This window comes from Anas acuta, chromosome 18 (genome assembly GCF_963932015.1).
Source record: "Anas acuta chromosome 18, bAnaAcu1.1, whole genome shotgun sequence".
NCBI classification, from domain to species: Eukaryota; Metazoa; Chordata; class Aves; order Anseriformes; family Anatidae; genus Anas; species Anas acuta.
Genome location: NC_088996.1, coordinates 2,347,455 through 2,354,668, shown reverse-complemented (window position 1 = coordinate 2,354,668; position 7,214 = coordinate 2,347,455). Strand labels below are relative to the sequence as shown.

At 48.3% G+C, this 7,214-nt stretch overlaps 1 long non-coding RNA gene across 1 annotated transcript; it reads left to right on the top strand.

Annotated features, from left to right (window-relative positions):
• Positions 1–3,870: 3,870 nt before the first annotated feature.
• Positions 3,871–5,831, top strand: LOC137841872 (uncharacterized). The gene is made up of 2 exons (XR_011088814.1): positions 3,871–4,055; positions 5,702–5,831. It is a non-coding gene; the product is annotated as an uncharacterized lncRNA (long non-coding RNA).
• Positions 5,832–7,214: the final 1,383 nt, after the last annotated feature.

The window sequence follows — 7,214 nt, the reverse complement described above, 5'->3', positions numbered from 1 at the left end:
AAGGACATGAAAATTCACTGCTACCACTTACTCTGCTGGCTGCGGTCACTGCAGCCTTGGCTGGGATTTCTGAACCATCACCGGGCAGCCTGTCCACCATAAGAGAGACCAGTCACATCCAGACCTGCCTAACGCACGTTAGGGTCCCACCTGCCCCTGTCTTCGCAGCAGCTCTCTGGGCTGTCCCACCTGCAATGGGACCAAACTTTCAGTAACCTGCCCATTTATCAGTACTTACTGATGTCAGACCACAAGGGCAGACAATGTCCCCTGTGTCCCTTAACAACAGGCAGGGGAGTTCCCAGCAATGGCCACTGTTAGGGAGTGAACAATGTTATCACTGAGCACATTTCTGCTCATTATTTCCATGCTTTTTGTACTGCACCAGATGGATCTTCATTAAGGTGAATATAAGTTTTAGGTTGAACCAGCTTTCTTTTCTAAAACCACTCTTCTAGCAACTCTGGCAGTTTTATTGAAGTTTACAGGAAAATGGCCAAGAAATATAATGGCCAAATCAAGATATCTGTAACCAGACAATAGGAATGTATTTCCTGCTCTTGAAAGTCTGTGCAAGTGGGAAGCAGATTACAAGTGGCTCTGAGTTAGGTTGAGAGACCTGGTTAAGGAGCACAAATCACAGCTGGATGGGTAACCCTTGGTGTGCCCATGGTCCATCACCTGGCTCAGTCTCAGGATGAGGAACCCCAGGACACCGGAAGATTGCAGGAGGCTGTCTGCTGAGGGTCCGTGGCTAACAGCTGGGAGGGGCAGACAGTTTGTACAGGACTTCCTGGGAATTTAATCTGACCTGGAAAACATCCATGTCAAGTCCCAAGTAAGACTGTCTGGGAAGAAGGAGGAAGAGCTGCTGCCTGCTATGCATGGTGTTCCCCAGTTCACGTGGACACTTGGAAATGGTTTGAGGGCTCCTGAGAGGAGGTGGCTGGGCTGGGAGCAGCCTGAGACATGGGGACCCTTGGAGGTTGAAGGTCCAAGAGCAGCTCAGGCCTGAGACTGACTCCCAAGTCCTGATACCTGCAGCCTCAGCCTGGACGTGCCCTTCTGGTCCACGCCAGGTGGCCTGAAAAACACCTCTCCCTGTCTCTTGCCAGGGAAAAGGTTCATGCCAGGGAGTCCCCTTCCCCTCCTGGATAGGCAGGGACACCAGTGTGGCCTAGAGTGACAGTGAAGTGACAGCCACAGCCCTGCTGTGGGAGCACCCTCAGATTTATTTGCAGGAGCAGAGGCTGAACTGATGCACGGCCCCTTGGAGCTGATGCAAGGAAAGCCAAGAGGACAAGTCACCAAGTATTCTCCTTGCATGTATGAGAAGATCAGCTGGTAAAGACACCAACTGCAGCAGGTCTCCTGCTGCAGGCACTGTGTCATCAAAAGACACCAAGTCCCACTCCTTGGACTGCAGAGCAGCGAAGATCTGTCCTTCAGCAAGTGGTGGGGCTGGCTCTTCCCTGCAGGAGCGTGTTCTTGCAGCCCCTATCACACTAATTGCAAACCAACCCGGCTGCGTGGCCTCCTGGTGGGTTTTCAATCCCCTTCTGAGCTGCTGCAGGTTTTGTTTCCCTTCAGGATCCTTTGGCAGCCCTGTTATTTTGTGCTCTGCATGTGTCATTCTTTATAAGCTGGAACTGCTCAGTGCTGGGATAGAGGCTGATAAATGCTGAGGAGAAAGAGATTTGGAATACCTCTCTTTTTTTTTTCTTTTTTTTTTTTTTTCTTTTTTTTTTCTTTTTTTTTTTTTCTTTTTTCCATTTTTCTCTTTAAGTGTCAAATCTTGTACTGTTCCAGACTTCCTTTCTGCAGCCCAGTTTCCTCTCTGGAAGCACCTGCTGAGGCAAAAAGGAAAGCTCTGAGGACAGAGAACAGGACAGAGTAGATGTCTCTCTGTAATGAACTGTGTCCTTTGAGTCAGGAAGCTCTCACCCTAGGGTTTGTGGACATGGGCCTCACAGACCCACTCTATTAGCATATACTTGCTGTTAGCCCAGGGCAAGACTTGTCAGCTGTGTTAGAGGAGGGGAACGCATTGTCCTGCTCTCTGGAGGCTCCATGCTGGACAGTTCCACCTGGGTGCCTGTCAATTGCTCAGCTCCTGGGCATGTTCAACTCAGTTCCCCCCCTTCAGCCCAGGATTCACTCCAGGAAGGCCCCAGGTGTGACACAAACATGTGCAATCCCATTCCTACCTTGTTCCAAGGCTAAGCCAGAAACCTCCTGCCCCATCTCCTGTGGTGGTGGCAGACTTGGTTCTGCTCAGACATGCAGTCAGGTTCCTCTTTGGAGCCATCACGCAGAACAGAAATGCAGACAGACACTGAGTGGAAAATAAAGGAGAGCAAAGAATGCCAGAGGCATCTTCTTTGCTTTTTTTGGAAGCTTTCTATTATTTGGATGCCTGTCTGTTCCTAGCACAGGACCAGAAGAGATCAGGCCATATCCTCTGCCTTCTCTTATGTGATATTAGTTCTGCACCTCCTCTTTCCTGCCACATTTCTCTCTAAGCACAGTGCTAAAACCTCATAGGCCATGAAAAGTCATCATTTGAAATCACCTTATTATACAAGTAAAATTCATTCTGATCTGAGATGTGCATAGCCCATGTGTGCTGTACCCCAGTGGTGACACGGAGTAGGGAAGCTTGGTTGGGGAGCTCCTTGCCATTAACATGCCTAACCTAAGAAGAATCCTTCCAGGGATCTTCTCACAGGTGTAACAGATCTTTTTATGCTTGCTGTTATTTTTCTGCCTCTCTGTAATCCCAGTAAAGTTTCTCCACTGGAGGGGTGAAGGTGTTTGGAAGCAGGCAATTTTTGTTTCTCTGGCTGCAGAGAGAAGCTGAGCTGCTTATCAAGCTCAGCATCTTTCTGTCCCCATGGGGACTCTCCTTTTCTATCCATGCTTCAGATTCAGTTGGCTTGCTGTCAACTCCAGAGTTTAAATCTTCTTTGCTTTTCCATACTGATGGGTGACAAGTCATGCATAAGCACAGGAGTTGCCCCCATGATTGCGTCTTTTGGTTCTGGTTTCCTTCTCATTAATTGTCTCTTCATTTTATTGGCCCATTTAGCCCCATCTCAGTAAAGAAGAAAAGACTTTGAACAGGGTGCTGACTAAATACTTCTGGATCTTGCACCTTTGCCTGCTTTGTTTTCATCCCATTGCATGAAAGGATCAAAAGGGAACAAGTTTAATCACGGAAGATGACAGCAACAATGCTGAAAGCGCTGGGAATGTTACCACAGAGGCACAACCTCGCTCAGGAAGCTGTAAACATCCCTTTCAACTCCTAAAATAATGAAGGTGCCTGCCACCTTCTTGTCCTCTTTGATCTTTGCCATCAGCTTTGGCTCTGTGGGTGACAGCGGGTGATGTGAGCAGTGCCAGAGGGCGCAGCATGGGGAAGGCAGGAGCCCGTGTCCCACTGTGGGCTCCCCCTCTCCCCTGCAGAGCAGGGCCTTTCCCTGCATCGAGGTGAGGACCCTGAGCCATGGCTGGGCACCGTCACCGTGTCCTCTGGAGACCCAGCAGGGCTGGAGGGTGACTCCAGGCTGCTGTCCCCATCCAGACAGGATGCATGGGGCTCTGCTAGAGGAAGCCACTTGCAGGTAGCGATACAAATAGTTCAGAGGACTCCACAAAAAGCCTTCAACAAGCCTCAAACTTTGCTCCCTGAAGCAAAACAGGCAGCGAATGAATTTTCACAAGCCCACGAGCTACCATGGGACAGAGCTGGCAGCAGTGCAAGGTGCTGGCAGTGGTGAGGATGATTGTTAACTACCAGCTGTTCATCTACAGGTGGAAATTTCTTTCTGCTGTATCCTGACTATACAACCCAGTGCTGATCTAAGGGGAAGTTCCCTCTGGGAATATAAAAAGCCCCAGCTCTGCTTACCCATCCTTGCAAATCCCAGCAGCAGCGTGGGAAGAAGGAGCAGGACGCACTGCATACTCCTCTTGAGAGAAATCACTAGTTTTTGCTAAAAGGGAACAACTCTCATCTCCATCGAGCAGGATCCAGCCCTGCATGCCTCCAGGTGAGACATTTGCGAGCTCATTAGCAAAGCCCTGAGGTCTAGCTAATAAGTGCTGCTTGCTGTTCCAGCATGGGAAATCAGGCTGCCTTTCTAGGCAGATACCTTTATTAAATCAAGCTGTGACCTTCGGGACACTTAGGCAGGCACTGGCTTCCACTCTCTGTGCACAGCAGAAGTGGGTGTCTGCTAATCGCTGCCCCCCTGGGTCCTCACATCGAGGGTTATCATTTTTCCCCACATTTAGGAGTAGTTAGAGGGGGGCTGAGCTGTGAACTCCATGCCCAGAGAGCCAAAAGGGAAAAGGCTTTGGTCTCTCTCAGGTATTTCTGACAAATCTAACAGCTGTACTACTCCAGCAATAGTGGGGGTGATTGGAACTCAGCTGGGAGGTCCGGGCATGCTTCAGCTCATGAGAGTCCTTGTCTTGGGTGGAACCCTCCCTGCGATTCAGGGCATGATTCTGTCAGGATAGCATCAGTGTCTGTAGAGCTCAGCTGGTGCTTGAGTGTTGCATGCAGATAGGTCAGGTGGGTTTGTAGGGGCTGGCTTATAGGGAGCAGGGCAGAGGAGTGAATGCTCCAGGAGCAGGATGGGAGGTGGGGGCTTTCTGCAGGCCTCAAGGAGCAGAGCACAGGGGAGGGAAACACTGACACGATTAAGAGAGATGCTACACCACTTTTCATCCAACCAGCATCTGTTTTAATGTTCTGGCTGGCTTGATTGAAAACAGTAACCCTTCACACCCTGGCCCCCTGCCAGCTGTGTCTTTCCAAGAGCTGCTGCTTCTGCATCTGGCTGCCAGGGGAGAGATCGCACTGCCTCCAATCACTTCAGCCATTCACCACTAAACGACATCAGGCATGGCATGCATGGCTGGCTTCCTCCACTCATCCTGCAGTTTAGCACTAAAAGCCTGGATTTGACTGCAGAGGACATGGCTTTTTTCCTTGCCTTGCTGCCGAGCTGGTCATGTCTCTTTGTGACTCAGTTTCCCGTCTCTTTGTGACTCAGTTTCCCCACTGCAGATTAATTTCACTTCCTTTGGTAGCACATTGATAGCCACTGCAGAAAGTGCCAAACATGGACAAGGGGTCACTATTCTGCTACGGAGATCTAGATAACTGGTCAAAAATGTATCACTCTGCCAGGAAAACAAGCCCACTCTGTTTCTCTTTCACAAAGTCCAGATTCTCTAAATTTCTTGTGGGAGGATTATTATTATTTATTATTACCTATTATTAGTTATTATTATCAATTATTTATCATTATTAATCATTTGACATTATTATTTATTATTTATTATTTATTATTATTATTATTTATTATTATTTAGAGAAAGCTTTTTACATTTTATTTTAAGTATCAAAAAATTATTGGTTTTCCCCATTTTGCAAATTTTCTTCCCCCTTGTTCTAATTTTCTGCAGAATTTTGCCAGTACTGGATGGCTGGCAGACATGGGCAGTTTCAAAGCTCTCTTGTCATTCTGCCATTACGCAACAGTGAGGGTTTGGAAAAGAAAAAGGGAGAAAAATAGGAAGACACTTTCTGCTGGCAGAGTAAATGGTTGAGGAAAATATATAAAAGATATAACTTCAAACAAATGTAGAATTAAAAATAAATCTAACAACTTTGTTCACTTTCCAGAAGTATTGAAAAATATGTCCTCAAGAATGACGTCCTCCATCAGATCAAAACCCTCTGCAGCTCACAGAAGGCCCTTTGCAGCTGGATTCATCTGTGATTTTGAAAGAAGTAAAACTATTTATTTGAGAAAGCTTCTTGTCCCCATGTCTTGGTTTGTGTATTGTGTCTGCATGTAGGTGCAAATGGCAGCCTCTAGAACAACCACAAGAACTAGCTCCAACTACATTGAACAGGGTATTTTCTTTCTCTTTTTTCTTATTTGCCCTCTACTATGTCCTTCTGGAACTTTTACTTTTTGGGGCTGAAACACCGTATTTAGGGGAAAAGGGTGCATTCAGAAAAGAACAACATTGGATCCAAAGCATTCAGGACAAGTGGTCAGAGCAGAACCCTTCTTTTGTAAGCTGTCAGGGTGACAGGTCTGGATGACAGGGTGACAGATCCTGCTGTCTGTCCCCATCAGGGCACTGCGCTAGAGCCTTCTGTGCCGTGGGGCTCAGCGCTGGGCTGGTGGTCCTGCCATGGGGTGGGCGGCACTGTGCCTCTGTGCAGGGATCACCGTGCCTGCTTCAGGCGGTGGTGGTCTGGGACTGAGTCCTCCTGGAGATGTCACACCACAGCATTGCTCTGGATCTTGTGGCACATCCTGAACAAGATGCACAAGAGGGGCCCTTGTCCCCTGTCCCACAGGAGTGTATCCCCAGCCAGCATGTCCCACGGTGCAGGTGCTGGTCAGTGTGCAGCACTGCGCATGGGAAACCTCACAGTCACGCTAGTGAGACTCTCCTAACACTGAATTGTTAACACTTATCTTAACTGTCATGTTATTACCACTTCTCCTCTTCAGTACTCATGAAAACCACCATAATAATTTTAAGAGCATTTTACTTAGCCCACGAGTGACCTTGAGGCAGGACTCTGCTGCATGCATTCTGTACACAGCCAATGGGTTTGTATCCAGCTCATACCACACCTCTAGCAATTTTGTGGAAACTGCAAACTCTAAAGCAGATAAAAATATGCCTTTGTAGGTTATAAAATGCCACATCCAACAATCTTTTCTCCTCTAGAAAATGCACAATGAATGAACAGTGTTCTTGATAGGACATGAATAACGAAGGTGGCAGCTGGACTATGGAGGGGGAGTAAATGACAGAGTGCAGCATATCCCAGGCTTTCATCCAGCGTCAGCAGTTGTCTTCTGGCAGGGACCAGGGAGATGCCCATGCCTCCACGGGAGGCTAAGGTCTCCTTGGCAGGGTGGTGCCTACAGTGGCTCCTGGAGCACCACTGCAGGCCTCCCCACTGCGCCCTGGAGCTCTGTGCTGCTGGGACTGAGGCTTTTCCTGCAAAACCTCCTGTACTTGATAAAGTTAGGTCCACACTTCTGCTGTTTCTGAACCCCTTATTCCTCCACCCTGCGGCTGCTGAAGTCACTGTGCCTGTTTTAGCACTATGTTGAGTCTCCAGTTGTTTCCAGCTCAGTGGGGTGAGGGTTTCCATCCACTTCCAC